Here is a 9,948-nt window from a genome sequence, read left to right as displayed (position 1 = left end):
GTTAATTAACAAAGTGGTGACGTTTAGCAGACGTCAAAGGTTCTTATTCATTGTATTTTAGTTGATTTCATATTTTCATTTCAGGAATGTTAATAATTCTAAGAAGTTTTCTAATTTATTCATTATAGTTCATTTGATTTGTTTACCAGCTCATGGTACCAAATAGTTAATTTTTTTTAGAATAATGAGACTTTTATATAGATTTCATCAAAATTTATATATAATGTATAAACGTATTTTCTACGTTTTTATACTTAAATTTACATATTTATGTATTCTTTTAAGTTTTTATATGCATATGTTTATGGTTTTTAAGTATTTTAAATGTATACATGTATTTTTTTTATGTATTCATATGTATTTCTAATTATTTTACATCTTTTCTATGTAGTTATATGAGCTTTTTATTTATGTATTATGTATTTGTATGCATTTTTGCGTACTTATGTAGTTTTAAGTTTTCTATATAGATATTTATATATTTCTTTGTAATTTGAAAGTAAAAACATATTTTTCTTACATATTTATATATTTTTTTTAACTAATTTATATATTTTTCATGTATTTTTATGTGTTTTTTATGTATTACATATTGATTGATACTCCCTCCGTCCCAAATTTATTGTCCACGTTTGACTTTTTTAGTCTCTTTTGTTCAACTTTCACCTTAAATAATTTACTTGTTGTTATATAATTTTTTATGCAAGATATATGAATAAATTGTTTTTTAAATGTATTTTCATTGTTATAAGTTTCATAAAAAATTATATAACACAAATAAAGTTATTTATGGTCAAAGTTTACATGGAAAGACTTCAAAAGTCAAACGTGGACAATAATTTTGGGACGGAGGGAGTATATATATATATATATATATATATATTTATTTATGTGTTTTTTTACATGTGTTTATGTATTTTTATATAATTTTAATCTATAACCATATTATTTTTATGTATTTATTTATTTTTTTACTTCAAATCATCTTCACTATTGCATTTAATTAATACATCTTCTTCGAATATTTCTAGATGGTTTCCTACATACCCACATAATTTATTTCTTGTACGAGCAAATAATATGTCCAATTGTCGTTACAAACGCTGGGTTTTGAAGAAAAGCATTCTCATCCGCATCATACAAATTATGTATATAATTTAAAATATCAAACTAAAAAATTATTATTACCTAATAATTAAGTAACAAGCACACTAATTCATTAACAATTCATCAAACTATCAAACCATTAAATGAATTAAGTTGTTAACAATATAACAAACTATTAAACCACCAAAACAATGAAGTTTTTAACATTTTAACAAACTACCAAACTACTAAAAATTAGTATAAATGGATCAAGTACTTAACAATATAGCAAAGCTACTAAATTCTTTATGAATTTAATAAGTACACGTGTTAGTTGTAGTGCTTTCAACTGTGACTAACATTGGGATGGATCACGTGTCTTTGCTACAAAAAGGGGTTAAGGCTCAATGCCTCTCACATGGCCCTTCGAGCACCTAACACCTTCTCAAATATTGTGATCCGATCAATAGAGTCTGGATCATCACCAGTACTGGATATGTGTTGAGTCTGTAAAGAAACCTCAATCATTATAGCATTCTGGACTTCACGAAGATTGTCAATATACTTGAAAACTAACAATAAAAGAATCTACTTCATTTTTAAGTAATAAAAACTTACATATTGGTCTTCAACTAACATATCAACAAATTCCCTTGTTTATTCACATGCCACGGTGAAATGATTCAAGTCTAATCAAATTCTGTTTAACAAGAAAAAATATGTTAAACTTGAATAACCATTAAAAAGTATGTTATAACTGAAGAAATATTATTATAACTTACGTTCTTAAAAAAAGAATTACTGTAGTTGCAGGTCCCTCCATGATTCTTAACTACTTGGTTCTTTCGGCATGCTTTGTTTTCTGTGGATCGTTTTTGATGCTTCTCTATTAAGAAATGGTCAATAGCATCAATCCAATGTTGCAGATCCATACCATCAAGGGATCTAGCCCTTGCTGCCTCTACATCACCTTTAAAATCAATATAAACGAGTTTTTGCAATATGTTTGCGGCCTCTATACCGCACACATATCCTATTGTTTAGTGTAAAGATTTACCTCGATGGCCCATCACAACAACCATGAGATGGAGGAATATAATCTTAAAAAATAACATCCAGAAAAATTATAACATAATATTTGTGTGTGTGTGTATATATATATATATATATATATATATATATATATATATATATATATACACACACATACATACATAAAATATGATATGATTATAACAAATACCAATCTCATTTTACTAGTTAAATGTAAAGATTTTTTAATCATTCTCGGCTTCAGACACTTCTGCTCATACATCACTATCATAATTGGAATCCTCCTCATCATAACCAGTCTCGTAGCAGTCAAACACATTATTTATGACACCCGTTGGCGGACCAACTTCAATATCATCCTCAACCGATTGAGAATTTTGAAAGTATCGGATAAAGTCGATTGCAAGAGTGAAATAAGAAGACAAATTAGTAAGCACAACATCGGTTGAATCATTGTCGACATTTTCAATGTGATCATGGTTAACATCGTTGATCGGTAGATCCTAATTCTTCTATGATTAACATTTTCAACAACCCACCATTGTTCGTCATTTTTGTCACTTCGAGAAGGTTCTCGGATGTAAAATACTTGCATGACCTACGTAGCAAACATAAGTTGATCTTCGCTGCTCAATTCATATTGTGGGTCAATATTGGTGAAATTATTATGGGATTAAAGTCTTGCACTATTGATACACTTGCAACGAAAAAGTACAGTGGAATAATTATGTGGATAATTCAACTCGATAATCTCTTATAGCTGATCATAATATTTCTGCTTATTCTCTCCCTCTGTTAGAACTCCTGAGTTTTGTGTTGATCATTGGACGTCATGCATAAGTACCATAAACCTAAAACCATTAACCATGCGAGTGTTGTAGGTAAATGCATTCGCATGCACACCAATTGAAAGAGACGATAACTCATTGTTAAACTCTAGAGCTTTTGTTTTTGCATATTATAGACCTTGTAAAGGAACCATTTCAGGAATTTGTTTTTTTCATCACATTCTGGATGTAATGATTTAAATTAACTACATTGATGAACAAAATATAAAGATTTAATAAAAAAAGAGAAATTAAAAACAGACAATGAACTAAAAGATAAGAACACTTGCACAATATAAGTTCTGACTTTGTTACAACTATGAAGCACGAACCATTGTAGATGTTTTCTCTTCTATAGATTGAGTTTTTTTCATTTTCATTGCGCTAGCCAGACGATAGTTAGACTAAAACACCCATAACTTTGTTTATTCTATGACAACATCCTCGTTTCTTTTGATGCTATTGAATAGAGACTCGACATCTTCATGGTACATTAAACAAAAAGACAATGCCTCTTCAGCGACATAACCCTCAACTATAGAATAGTGGCGGAGCCAGGATCAAAGTAAAGGGGTATCCCAATTTTATTTTTAGGGTAACCCAAAAAATTTTTCGGGGTACTTGGGCTTCCCCGATTCAATTTCAGTTTTAAACACAAACCTTAATTGAATCCTTAGCTAACCTCAAGTCTTGTTATATAAACATGAAGTTTAAGTATATTTTGATACTTGAATCAATGTGGGATTCAAAGTAGATATCAAATGAAGTATGAGGATATCAGGCTTATATAATAGACAAAAATGGTTGAGTTTACATATGTTTGGCGATGTGGGATAGAATAGCTGGGAAAATAAAACAAAAATAAACAAAGAATATGCAAGGAGCAAGAATTGAACCTAAGAGCTTTACTTTAATAAGGCAACGCCTTAACCAATAGCTCTACTATTTGTTTTTGTTTAAGATTGAAGGAATACATATATATATATATATATATATATATATATATATATATATATATATATATATATATATATATATATATACATTATACCAAAAAAAATTAAAGAATTCGTAAACAAAAATTACACTACCGAAAAACATATGAGGGATATCCCGGGCTACCCCGGGATCCCCTTAGATCTGGCTATGCTATAGAACATTCCGTTCTCACCTTGTTTCTGACATAGTTTTTTAGTTTTTTTTATATACCTTTTGAAGTGTTACATCCATCTCATATATACCGGGCCTCCGCAAATAGATTCATCAGGTAAATGCAAAACTAAATCAACGAAAATGTCAAAAAAAAGGCAGTAGGATAGATCACTTCTAATTTTCATAGTATTTTAATAACAAATTCTTTAACTTCTTTCATATCCCTCACTAACATTGTTTTTGAGCAAAGTTGCTTAAAAACGTACAAAGACCTACTATTGGTGTATAAATATGTTTAGCCACAAACCCTTTAAATCCAATGAGTATGAAACGTTGCATAAGAATGTGATAATCTTTAGATTTCAACCCAATAATGTTAGTATTATTTTCATTCACTTTCTTATTGATGTTAGATCCAAACCCATCTGAGAATTTCACATCTCTTATAAACTTACAAAAATGAATGCAGACAGGTTTCATGAAAGAGTAAGGTGGATGGGGTTTAAGGAACTTGTTGCAACTCTTTTTCAACCATTAACTTTTTTGAATGTTCAATTTTGTCATATCTTCTCAAGCATTTGATGTGTCTTTAGACTTATCACCATCAGCAAAGTACCTAGAAGACTATAACCCATATTTTTTTTCAGTATACATAAGATCAAAGTTGTGCTTCAGCTCCAGAGAAGACAAATACTCATGTTGAAAGAATATGCTTTTTTTATACCAATTTGTAACGTCCCAAAAATCCATACCAAATATTTTTCTTTAAATCATTACTAAAACCATTTTTTTTTATAAAAACATATCATAAAGAATAACATAATTCAGAGTATTAATTCCAAAACATAATTTCATTATCAGAGTAAAACATCCTAGGCTAACTAATCAATGGTGTGTGCCATGTGATCACCCCGAGCTCTTCCCTCCGCTACTAGAAGTACCTGAAACCAAAACTAAAAATCGTAAGCACCAAGCTTAGTGAGTCCCCAACCTACCACATACCCTGCATAAACACATACCGCACATATACCAACACATACTAACACATAAACATATCACATCACATAAGCTAAACATATACTAATGAATCTTGTCCTAAGGCCTCGCCTATCTTGGGCCTCGCCCTTGTCCTGCTACTGATGAATCATGGAACCCCGTCCACGCTCCTACTGATAGTGAAATATGGGCCCATCCCGCACTCATTCTTTCCCTGACTTGGGCCTCGCCCCTGTTCTGCTGCTAATGAGATGTGGAACACCGTCCACACTCTGCTATTGGTGAGATATGGGACTTCGCCCACACTCACCTTCCTACCAGGTACATACAAGTATCACACAGACAGCAAGTATAACCTATCATGCAAACCATTCCTTAGGCACCCACCCGCTATCAATGGACCTTGATCCTAATTATCATACTAGCATACAGTGCCTAGGGCTAACCCCTGGGTCTTCCTACTCATATCTACATGGGCCGACATTGTGGCTGTAGACAAATTCACACAAAGGGAAACTCACCTGCACTGCTGAACTTGCTGATAACCCTCTTGCTGTTGACCGGCAATTCTCTGAACCGCTGCTACACTAGCTCCCCAAGTTACCAATATCAATATATATATATATATATATATATATATATATATATATATATATATATATATATATATATATATATATATATATATATCACTTAGTCCCAAAATAAACTCTTAGAAATCGTCTAAGTCCACTCTTGTCAAATTCAAAGTCCTGGTCGAAGTCAACCTTCTTGACTGACTCTACTCGCCGAGTCACCCCAAGACTCGTCGACTCTAGAAGTTCCGAAACTCTCATAATACAACTCAACTCACCGAGTCACCCCAAGACTCATCGAGTTCAATGATCTCTGAGTCTCATTATGCCCAACTCACTGAGTCACCATTCAACTCAACGATCTAAGTCTTAACCTGGAAAGGGTTGAGGTTCTGCGACCAAACTCACCGAGTCCAAGAACAGACTCGCCGAGTCCAAGAAAATCTTCGACAGACTCGCCGAGTTGTTCTTCAAATTCGCCGAGTCCATGCTCAAGTTCATAAAAATCACCGAGTACACCCTTGTGACTCGCCGAGTCTCTTCAGATCTCAAACCATACAATGGATTTTCGAGCCATGCAGGGGCTCCAAACCATAGCTCCACTCATCTATAGTCTATCCCCCTCGTAAAGTTGCAAACTTTATGTGAAACCAAGAAGTTAAAAGCACAAAACACTCTAGGGCTAGGGTTCTAGACAAGCATGCTTCACCTACATCCCCCAAGACTAATACTTTATGGTTCTTTAGGCCGAAACACACCTAGATCTGAAGTAGCAACTTCAGATCTGGACTTCTAACTCAAAATGGCTCTTAATCAAGCCATAAAAGCCCCAAATCTCAAAGCAAAGGTAACACTTTATGAAAAAGAGTGAAGGTAACAAATTCTTACCTCCTAATGCTCTGAATGTAACAACTCAAATTTCCAAACAAAATTTTCTTTTTAATAATAGAGTAATTTCATTCAAAACAAGGCATAAATAATTTAAGCGTCATGTCAAATACAAACTGTCTAAATCCCAAGATCATAAAAACATTCTTCAGTGTGTATCGATCACGCCGGCGCCTTCCCACGGTCCTCGCTAGTACGTGAAACACATACATAACCACTGTAAGCATAAATGCTTAGTGAGTCCCCCAATATACACTTACGCACATACGCCTTTCCAGGCCCTGACCTTCCGGTCCTCAACACAACGCCTTCCGGCCCATAACATAATCGCCTTCCGGCCCATAACATACATAGCACATATATAACAAATAACTTACCACATATAGCATACATATCACATATCATATCTGACCTTCTGGTCATAAAGTCAAACCTTTCCGGGTACAGTGTAGTGAGAAGACTCACCTCGTAAATGCTGAAAGCTAGCAAATCCTGAAATCACTCGTGCACAATCCGACGAGCTACAACCTCCCTATAACATCACATATCTCTCATTAACACTTATATTTTCTATGTGTGACTATCCCTAAGAAGTCAGACTTAGGTCAACTCTAGTCAACGGTCAACGGTCAACTCGACCGGACTCGGCGAGCGCCATGGCGACTCGGCGAGTCTAGACGTTCTCCAACTCTCTGAGAGTCCCTATCTACTCGTCGAGTATCCTCCTTGACCCGACGAGTTACTCCTGGAAGAATCGCGGGGCCACCCCGACTCCACTCGTCGAGTCTGAAGAACAGCTCGACGAGTTCCAGTCAATCTCCAAACTACTCGCCGAGTCTGTTCATCGGACTCGGCGAGTCCATGCCATGCAGTCGATTAAACTGCTTCCTGAGATAAGTTTCGTCCCGAAATACACAAGCATGGGACCTTCTGGACCTCTAAAGGTCCTAATACAGGATTATAGTCATTGGGTAACAAGGTACTAATTCATCTAATCACCAAATGGGTTCCATAAACCCTAAATCCATGTACACATCAACATAACAGAAAGGAATCGGAAATATTACCTGAAATATGCACTCTCTGTGTCCCCAAACCGCAGAACTCGAATCCCTTGCTGTTCGTTTAGCCAAAGCTCTTCTTCTCCTTGCACAACAATTTCTTCAAAGCCCTAATATCCTTCAATCTTGCTCTAGATGCCCACAGCCGTTTAGGGTTCTTCTCAGTCGACTAAAGACGGACAATGACGGCCTATAAGTGCATTATATACGACCCAACCCTGAACGGTTAGGGTTTTCGCTAAACAACGTAGACTCGCCGAGTCCATATCGGACTCGTCGAGTCCAGTCGCGAACCCGCGACCAAGTCTGCGATCCTACTCAGCAAGTCTAGGCTCCAACTCGCCGAGTCCCCTCTTAACTCACTCCAAAAACATAATTTAACAATACCTGAGATTCCGGGCTGTTACAACTCTCCCCCACTTGGATTAGACTTCGCCCTCGAAGTCTCACTCTGAAAATAGTTCTGGATGCTGCTCCCGCATCTCACGTTCCGGCTCCCAAGTCATTTCCGACCCCTTACGGTGCTGCCACTGGACTAACACCAGAGGTACTTCCTTGTTCCTCAGAACCTTGATCTTCCGATCCCTGATGGCCACTGGTCTCTCGGCATAATTCAGGCTCGCATCCACCTGAATATCCTCCAATGGAACCACTGCCGACTCATCGGCTATGCACTTCCTCAATTGCGACACATGAAAAGTGTTGTGGATCTGTCCCAACTCCGCTGGCAACTCCAACCGATATGCTACCCGGCCTATCCTTGCAATCACACGAAATGGCCCAATATACCGGGGCCCCAACTTGCCCCTCTTCCTGAATCGAATCACTCCTTTCCAAGGGGAGACCTTTAGGAGAACGAAGTCGCCGACCTGAAATTCAAGCTCGGATCGGCGCCTGTCTGCATAACTCTTCTGTCGGCTCTTGGCAGTCAATAACCTCTGCCTAACTTGCTGAATCTGCTCTGTCGTCACTCTCTGTCCCACCTCTCCCCAGCAAATGGGGGTCCGACATCTCCTGCCATACAACAACTCAAAAGGTGGCATACCAATGCTCGAATGATGGCTGTTGTTGTAGGAAAACTCTGCCAATGGTAAATACGCATCCCAACTACCCCCGAAGTCTAACACACATGCCCGGAGCATGTCCTCCAGCGTCTGAATCGTCCGCTCGCTCTGACCGTCTGTCTGGGGATGGTATGCGGTACTAAAATGCAATTTAGTACCCAGCTCCTCATGGAACTTCTTCCAGAATCTGGAAGTGAAGCGCACATCACGGTCTGAAACAATCGAGATCGGTACTCCATGCCGAGATACCACTTCTCTCACATATATCTCTGCCAACTTCTCCGCTGAAGAACTCTCGCTGATGGCAAGGAAGTGTGCACTCTTTGTCAACCTATCCACAATCACCCAAATTGCATCAACTCCCCTGGCAGTCCTGGGCAAGTTGGTGATGAAATCCATAGTGATTTGTTCCCACTTCCACTCGGGGATCTCCAATGGCTGTAACTTTCCATGCGGTCTCTGGTGCTCGGCCTTGACCCTACGGCAGGTCAAGCACCTCTCAACGAACCATGCGACGTCCCTCTTCATACAGGGTCACCAATACTCTTTCCTCAAGTCCAAATACATCTTCGTAGCACCGGGATGGATCGAAAATTTCGATCTATGAGCCTCTTCCATCAAAGTAATACGCGTACCGCCCACAAACGGTACCAAAATCCGACCCTGAAACGTCATAAGCCCTCGCCCATCCTTAACGAACTCTGAAATTAACCCCACAACCCGCTCTTTCTTCTGCATTTCTGGTCGCACAGCTTTGGTCTGCGCCCCACGAATAGCATCCAATACTGGAGTCATCACAGTCAGTCTCAAGCATACATCTCGCAATGGAGTGCTCTCCGCCCTGCGGCTCAACGCGTCGGCTACCACATTAGCCTTACCTGGGTGGTACAGGATCTCACAATCATAATCCTTGACCACATCCAACCACCTCCTCTGACGCATATTTAGGTTGGGCTGATCCATCAAATACTTCAAGCTCTTATGGTCCGTATATATTGTATATCGAACCCCATACAGGTAGTGACGCCAAATCTTGAGAGCGAACACTACTGCTCCCAACTCTAAATCATGCGTGGGGTATCTCGCCTCATGAGGCTTCAACTGCCTCGACGCGTAAGCTATCACATGACCCCTTTGCATCAACACTGCACCCAGTCCCGAAATCGATGCGTCGCAATATACCACAAAATCTTCCATCCCTTCTGGGAGAGCTAATACCGGGGCTTCGCACAACCTCTTGCGAAGT

This window comes from Lactuca sativa, chromosome 3 (genome assembly GCF_002870075.4).
Source record: "Lactuca sativa cultivar Salinas chromosome 3, Lsat_Salinas_v11, whole genome shotgun sequence".
Lineage (NCBI taxonomy): Eukaryota > Viridiplantae > Streptophyta > Magnoliopsida > Asterales > Asteraceae > Lactuca > Lactuca sativa.
The sequence above is the reverse complement of the archived record's forward strand: the minus strand, read 5'-3'. Positions refer to the sequence as shown.